Source organism: Oncorhynchus nerka, linkage group LG18 (assembly GCF_034236695.1).
Source record: "Oncorhynchus nerka isolate Pitt River linkage group LG18, Oner_Uvic_2.0, whole genome shotgun sequence".
In the NCBI taxonomy this organism is placed as follows: Eukaryota; Metazoa; Chordata; class Actinopteri; order Salmoniformes; family Salmonidae; genus Oncorhynchus; species Oncorhynchus nerka.
Genome location: NC_088413.1, coordinates 75,135,872 through 75,144,181, shown reverse-complemented (window position 1 = coordinate 75,144,181; position 8,310 = coordinate 75,135,872).

Genomic DNA, 8,310 nt, shown 5'->3' with positions numbered 1-8,310 from the left:
GAGGTGCTGAGGAGAGGTGCTGAGGAGAGATGCTGAGGAGAGATGTTGAGGAGAGGTGCTGAGGAGAGGTGCTGAGGAGAGGTGCTGAGGGGAGGTGCTGAGGAGAGATGCTGAGGAGAGGTGCTGAGGAGAGGTGCTGAGGAGAGGTGCTGAGGAGAGATGCTGAGGAGAGGTGCTGAGGGAGGTGCTGAGGGGAGGTGCTGAGGAGAGGTGCTGAGGAGAGGTGCTGAGGAGAGGTGCTGAGGGGAGGTGCTGAGGAGAGGTGCTGAGGAGAGGTGCTGAGGGGAGGTGCTGAGGAGAGGTGCTGAGGAGAGGTGCTGAGGGGAGGTGCTGAGGGAGGTGCTGAGGGGAGGTGCTGAGGGGAGGTGCTGAGGAGAGGTGCTGAGGGGAGGTGCTGAGGGGAGGTGCTGAGGGGAGGTGCTGAGGAGAGTGGCTGAGGAGAGATGCTGAGGAGAGGTGCTGAGGAGAGGTGCTGAGGGGAGGTGCTGAGGAGAGATGCTGAGGAGAGGTGCTGAGGGGAGGTGCTGAGGGGAGGTGCTGAGGAGAGATGCTGAGGAGAGATGCTGAGGAAAGGTGCTGAGGGGAGGTGCTGAGGGGAGGTGCTGAGGGGAGGTGCTGAGGAGAGATGCTGAGGAGAGATGCTGAGGAGAGGTGCTGAGGGGAGGTGCTGAGGAGAGGTGCTGAGGAGAGATGCTGAGGGGGGGGGGGGGGGGTGGAGAAACACATTCTGAAATTGAATTCCTTCCACGACTAGCTTTCCCATCAATGCAGGACGGATTCATATGCATGTCACCAAGTCAGCGTAACTGCCCCTCATAACGTCCACAAACAAAAACATATTTCCATGAAGGTCCTCTGTGTGTCCCTCTCTAAATCATGTTGGAGATGGAAGTGAATACTTTAAAGAGAAAGAAGGTGATTACTCAGAGAAAAAGGCCGATGGGCCATTAGGAGACGAATGGCGGGACCCAAAAAATGACTGTCCTTTGATGAAGTGCCATACCACATTCTGCTTCAAGTGTGATGTGTTGCAATGCACTGTACAAGATTATAGAAGTACTGGCTATAAGTCCTTTCATTTTAAATAGATGATCTTTTTCATGTTACATTGATTGGTGCAGCTACTGAACCAGCATTGGTACGAATTATGAACATGGATAATAACAGCACGGCTGGATGGTATTATTGAGCGAGGTGTGCAGTGTGCATATGACAATATTAGTCTCCATTAATAAACAGTGTCTCAGCAAATCAGTTGTCTTCTGTTATCTGGGCCTTGCTCATTTTCACCCATGATGCTTTGTGTAAATGAACATTATCAAACTAGCCTTGTGACAGATCATTGTGCTGTATTGACAACTCGTATGGTCCTTGCGAGACAGCACAAACACATCTGGGACCAGGCTATGTCAAAACTAAGATCACTTTATTGGTCAATTACTCACAAGGTCCAACTGAAATTTGACTTCTGCTTTTGACCCAACGAAAGACACACACACAGAATTTGGAGAGGTGCAGGGGGCTGCCACACTGGGCCCCCGGGGGAGCTGTTGTTGCGTGTGTGTGTGTGTGTGTGTGGGGGGGGGGTTGAGTGCCTTGCTCAAGGTCACAACAGCAGGCAATGGCATTCAAGATTTGATACCAGCAACCCTCTGGTTGCCGGTTCACTTCCCCCCCAGATTTTTTCCCGCTGACCAAGGATTTGAACTGGCAAACCTCCGGCTGCTGACTCACCTTTCTAACCGCTAGGCTACCTGCCCTAAAGCTACATTTGATGAGTTTTCCACAAGGTTCCTAACAATGCTCCATTAGATTTAATTTGACCCACGGTTGCCGTTAGCAACGGCAAATGAGGAACTACCTCTATAGTCCGCTCCATTGGTCACATTCCACACACCACAGGTCACCTTAAAATGTAACTAGATCTGATTTAAAATGACTGTATAGAGGCATGAGTGTGTATCACGGAGAATGACTCCCAGGATGTCAAAGATAAACATTTTTGGGGTTAAAAGACCAACGCTGTCTCTCAAAGGTCACGAGGCAGAATGTCCTTTTCACCTACAGGCCTATATATGTCATTGGCCTTCCTGATGAATTCAGTAGTTCACAGGTAATGGGATGTATGATCCATATGGCTGTAATTTGAGACTGTGCCATTGAAAAAGGGAACTTTTAGCACCGTTGCATCGGAGAGATAATGAACGTGTCCCACATCCGCCAGTCTGTTTTGCCTGTGTGTGTGTGTGTGTGTGTGTGTGTGTGTGTGTGTGTGTGTGTGTGTGTGTGTGTGTGTGTGTGTGTGTGTGGGAGTGTGTGTGTGTGTGTGTGTGTGTGTGTGTGTGGGAGTGTGTGGGAGGGAGTGAGTGAGTGTGTGTGTGTGTATGTGTGTGAGTGTGTGAATGTGTGTGTGTGTGTGTCTCCCACCTCCTCCTCCTGGTGATATTTTCTAGTGTTTGAAGGCCACACCCCCCATTGCCATTCCATTTTACTCACCCATACCCAAAGTGACAGTGTGGTAGGGTCACATACCCAAAGTGACAGTGTGGTAGGGTCACATACCCAAAGTGACAGTGTGGTAGGGTCACATACCCAAAGTGACAGTGTGGTAGGGTCACATACCCAAAGTGACAGTGGGGTAGGGTCACATACCCAAAGTGACAGTGTGGTAGGGTCACATACCCAAAGTGACAGTGTGGTAGGGTCACATACCCAAAGTGACAGTGTGGTAGGGTCACATACCCAAAGTGACAGTGTGGTAGGGTCACAGTCGAGCAAACCTCATACCCCAAAGTGACAGTGGGGTAGAGTCACAGTCGAGCAAACCTCATACCCCAAATTGACAGTGGGGTAGAGTCACAGTCGAGCAAACCTCATACCCCAAAGTGACAGTGGGGTAGGATCACATACCCAAAGTGACAGTGTGGTAGGGTCACATACCCAAAGTGACAGTGGGGTAGGGTCACATACCCAAAGTGAAAGTGGGGTAGGGTCACAAACCCAAAGTGACAGTGGGGTAGGGTCACATACCCAAAGTGACAGTGGGGTAGAGTCACAGTCAACAACAAAAAACATACCCCAAAGTGACAGTGGAGTAGAGTCACAGTCAAACAAACTCCATACCCCAAAGTGACAGTGGAGTAGAGTCACAGTCAAACAAACCCCATTGACATTTTAGAGATTTTACGCAGGTTAACCCAGAGCCAGACGAAAGAGAAGACCAGAGGAGCCAATTCCCTGGTGTTGGTCTCTCCGTAGGTCAGACACCAAAGCAACAGATAGCAGAATCACCCGTACTGAGACCACAGCCCATGGTTTTTTTCTCCATATGTTTCAAACACTGCTTTTGTGTTTTTCATTTTTATATTTTTTCCAAAGCAATTGGGAGTTTTGTTCCAGTGGGAGTTTTGCTCCCGTGCATGACACAGTAGGGATTAAACACAGTGCCTACATTTTCAGAATGTATTTCTGCTAGGTGATGACCTATTGAAGGATAAAACAAAACAGGGTTGGTTAGTGGTAGAAGCTTGCTAAAGGGAGAAATTGGGGCTACACAGAGACCACAGGGAACACGAATCAGAAGACTACTTAACACAGACTCAGTCAGGGTTTGAACAGTAATAGTCATGTTGTATTTTGCATCTGAAAAGACAACCTATTCCCTATAACAAGGCACCCTATTCCCTATAACAAGGCACCCTATTCCCTATAATAAGGCACCCTATTCCCTATAACAAGGCACCCTATTCCCTATAACATGGCACCCTATTCCCTATAACAAGGCACCCTATTCCCTATAACAAGGCACCCTATTCCCTATAACAAGGCACCCTATTCCCTATAACAAGGCACCCTATTCCCTATAACATGGCACCCTATTCCCTATAACAAGGCACCCTATTCCCTATAACAAGGCACCCTATTCCCTATAATAAGGCACCCTATTTCCTATAACAAGGCACCCTATTCCCTATAACATGGCACCCTATTCCCTATAACATGGCACCCTATTCCCTATAACAAGGCACCCTATTCCCTATAACAAGGCACCCTATTCCCTATAACATGGCACCATGGTCAAAAGTACTGCGCTGTAGAGGGAATAGGGTGTCATTTCAGATTGACACTCTGAGAGACTTTAATTGCGTGTGCTTCCCATCAACATACATTTGAAGGGGGAAAAAAGGACAACAGCGCCTAGTACAATTTAAGATCTCTTCTGGTAAAACGGTATCACAGAGCAATCTGTTTAATCTGTTTAATCGTGCCAAGTGGCTATGTTTGCTTGCATTTTATCGCTCATGTATTATCCCCCTCATTCAATAGCAGACCATTGCTGCTGCATTGACCCACTGCTAAATGTACCTCACGGAACAGACTACATCACCGCCAGGTATGGAGTGACGTCATCCATACAAATCTAAACAGAGTTCTATAGAAGACGTCCGTTGGCCAAGTACACAAGCCAGAGTTCTATAGGAGACGTCCGTTGGCCAAGTACACAAGCCAGAGTTCTATAGGAGACGTCCGCTGGCCAAGTACACAAGCCAGAGTTCTATAGAAGACGTCCGTTGGCCAAGTACACAAGCCAGAGTTCTATAGGAGACGTCCGCTGGCCAAGTACACAAGCCAGAGTTCTATAGAAGACGTCCGCTGGCCAAGTACACAAGCCAGAGTTCTATAGGAGACGTCCGCTGGCCAAGTACACAAGCCAGAGTTCTATAGGAGACGTCCGCTGGCCAAGTACACAAGCCAGAGTTCTATAGGAGACGTCCGTTGGCCAAGTACACAAGCCAGAGTTCTATAGGAGACGTCCGCTGGCCAAGTAAACAAGCCAGAGTTCTATAGGAGACGTCCGTTGGCCAAGTACACAAGCCAGAGTTCTATAGGAGACGTCCGTTGGCCAAGTACACAAGCCAGAGTTCTATAGGAGACGTCCGTTGGCCAAGTACACAAGCCAGAGTTCTATAGAAGACGTCCGTTGGCCAAGTACACAAGCCAGAGTTCTATAGGAAACGTCCGCTGGCCAAGTAAACAAGCCAGAGTTCTATAGAAGACGTCCGTTGGCCAAGTACACAAGCCAGAGTTCTATAGAAGACGTCCGTTGGCCAAGTACACAAGCCAGAGTTCTATAGAAGACGTCCGCTGGCCAAGTACACAAGCCAGAGTTCTATAGAAGACGTCCGCTGGCCAAGTACACAAGCCAGAGTTCTATAGAAGACGTCCGCTGGCCAAGTACACAAGCCAGAGTTCTATAGAAGACGTCCGCTGGCCAAGTACACAAGCCAGAGTTCTATAGAAGACGTCCGCTGGCCAAGTAAACAAGCCAGAGTTCTATAGAAGACGTCCGTTGGCCAAGTACACAAGCCAGAGTTCTATAGAAGACGTCCGTTGGCCAAGTACACAAGCCAGAGTTCTATAGAAGACGTCCGCTGGCCAAGTACACAAGCCAGAGTTCTATAGAAGACGTCCGCTGGCCAAGTACACAAGCCAGAGTTCTATAGAAGACGTCCGCTGGCCAAGTACACAAGCCAGAGTTCTATAGAAGACGTCCGCTGGCCAAGTACACAAGCCAGAGTTCTATAGAAGACGTCCGTTGGCCAAGTACACAAGCCAGAGTTCTATAGGAGACGTCCGCTGGCCAAGTACACAAGCCAGAGTTCTATAGGAGACGTCCGCTGGCCAAGTACACAAGCCAGAGTTCTATAGGAGACGTCCGTTGGCCAAGTACACAAGCCAGAGTTCTATAGGAGACGTCCGTTGGCCAAGTACACAAGCCAGAGTTCTATAGAAGACGTCCGCTGGCCAAGTACACAAGCCAGAGTTCTATAGGAGACGTCCGCTGGCCAAGTACACAAGCCAGAGTTCTATAGAAGACGTCCGCTGGCCAAGTACACAAGCCAGAGTTCTATAGAAGACGTCCGTTGGCCAAGTACACAAGCCAGAGTTCTATAGGAGACGTCCGTTGGCCAAGTACACAAGCCAGAGTTCTGATTTGAGGTAAGTGCACAGCATGATTTTATTTAACGAGAACGCGTGTACAATAACAACCTTACAGAAATGAGAAATGAGGAAATGTCCTTGCGTTGTTACTACCCAGTCTATAATCACAAGGATTTCCTAGAACTGAGCAACCCACTTATGGCTAATAGGCAAGTGAATTTCCAGACGGTTTAGTGGTCTATCTTTGATCCACTTAACACACTCAGACCAAATTGAAAATCCATTTAAAGATGATGTATCGTAGCTACGCAGTCCAAGGTCCCAGTGCTTTTACATGGTAAATAAAGGAGTCAACAAGGTAGCTGTCTGACTGTAATTATATTCCAGTTTTTGGAAAGAGACTTGCCCTTTCAATTTTCACATTGAGATGTACATTTGCCTGGTGGGGTTGTCACAGGTGATAAATGGCCTTGCTTGTTGGGTGGGACCTTCAGACCATAAATTACACTTTAGACATAACCTAATGGAAAGGCCTCAAATCATCACCGACTAGGCCAGGGGTAGACAACCCTGTTCCTGGATTGCCGCAAGTACTGCAGGACTTTGCACCAATTAGACGCCACACTGAGCTACTTAGCTAATTGATCAGCTCAGTGATTTCCTGAATTCAACACACCTGGTCTTCCTGATGGACTCTGCCATCAGGCTAAGGGCAAAGGGTGGAAAATCATTGAGTTCAATTCACTTTTTGGCAAATATGAAGGAAACATACGGGGTGTTTACATGCTATCAAAGTTATCGGAAGTTTGCAGTTCAGACTGGGAAGTTTCTCTTCAACAACCCCTAAGTCGTAATTACCAGTTGTAAACTTGCAGAAAACTTTCTTACCCGAGTTGTGATGTTACCCGAGTTGTGATGAGTTGTGATGTTACCGGAGTTGCTGAGTTGTGATGTTTCACCACTGACCTTTAACCTTTAAACCAAACGGTGTCCACAAATACATTTTTGACCATTACAAACACATTAATATAGATAATGTAGCAAGTTTGACCATATTGTCAATTTTAAAGATGGAATCCACAGTAGGGGGAAACAGAACCAAAGGAACTTTAGCTAACTTTATTAGTAGTAATGTTAGCTAGCTTACCTAAAATCTTATTGGTTGAATAATTTTTTCCGACTTTAAAAGCACTTGAACACAGTCATGTCGGATTTACAACTTCCCACTTCCCAATAATAAATATTATAATATACCACACGTAGTGTCCATGATGGGGTGTATTTCAGAGAAGCAAAGCTGCGAGATACTTTTGGAGGGAATCAGTCACAAAAAAGGGTGGTTGACACTCAAATTAATATCAACAATTGAAAATAACAACAACAAATCATTTACTGGGTTCTTATATTTGTCCTATATCACACATGTACAAGCGTGTATTTATACGTATGTGTGAATTGTAAATGTGTTTTTTTTGCATATCCCATCTCTCCCTGAGATACTCTGGGAAAGTGGTATGTAATATATTGAGTAACAATAGCTAATAAATTAAACAAAAGCAGTATGTCATTACACCAACCACATACAATAGTTCTGGAGATTGTTTTCTATTCAAATATGGGATCCTAAGCGCTCTGATAAGTGGTCTGAATAGCCAATAGACTCCATATTGTTTTCTCCATATAGTGATGTAACAGAACCCAGACTATAGATGGTGACTTCAATCTGTGGCAAGCAAGGACATCCAACCTCCTCTTTCCAAAGGTTCTCCAGAGTTATTTTAGAACATGAACAAGAGAAGGATCAAATGAGGATCACCGGGTTCAAAGCTTTCTAATTTCCTTTGATGTGTCCTCGTCTTAAAGGTTCCCTGAGGTGAGGATGTTCGTATCGGAGACGCGGGAGGGAATCTGTATGACATTAGAAGTAGCTATCTTCTTTCTTATCCCAATCTGACCACAACAGAAGCAAAATATAAGGCAAGAGGAATTTTTTATTTAACTAGGCAAGTCAGTTAAGAACAAGTTCTTATTTTCAATGACGGCCTAGGAACAGTGGGTTAACTGCCTATTCAGGGGCAGACTGACAGATTTGTACCTTGTCAGCTCGGGGATTTGAACTTGCAACCTTTCGGTTACCAGCCAGTAATTCGACCATGATTTAACAAGTTCAGATAGCTGGCTGCTAAACTAACTTAGCAATCTAAAAAATGTTAGCTGACATGGAATAAGAGACATAATAAGAGAAAAACTGCTGATGCATAACCACATTTCGTGGGGGGATGAGGGCATTTGCGGGCCGCCAGTTGCCCTGCAGTACATAGACAAACAAACAGAAGTACGTAAAATATTATCCAATGGCGTTGGAGA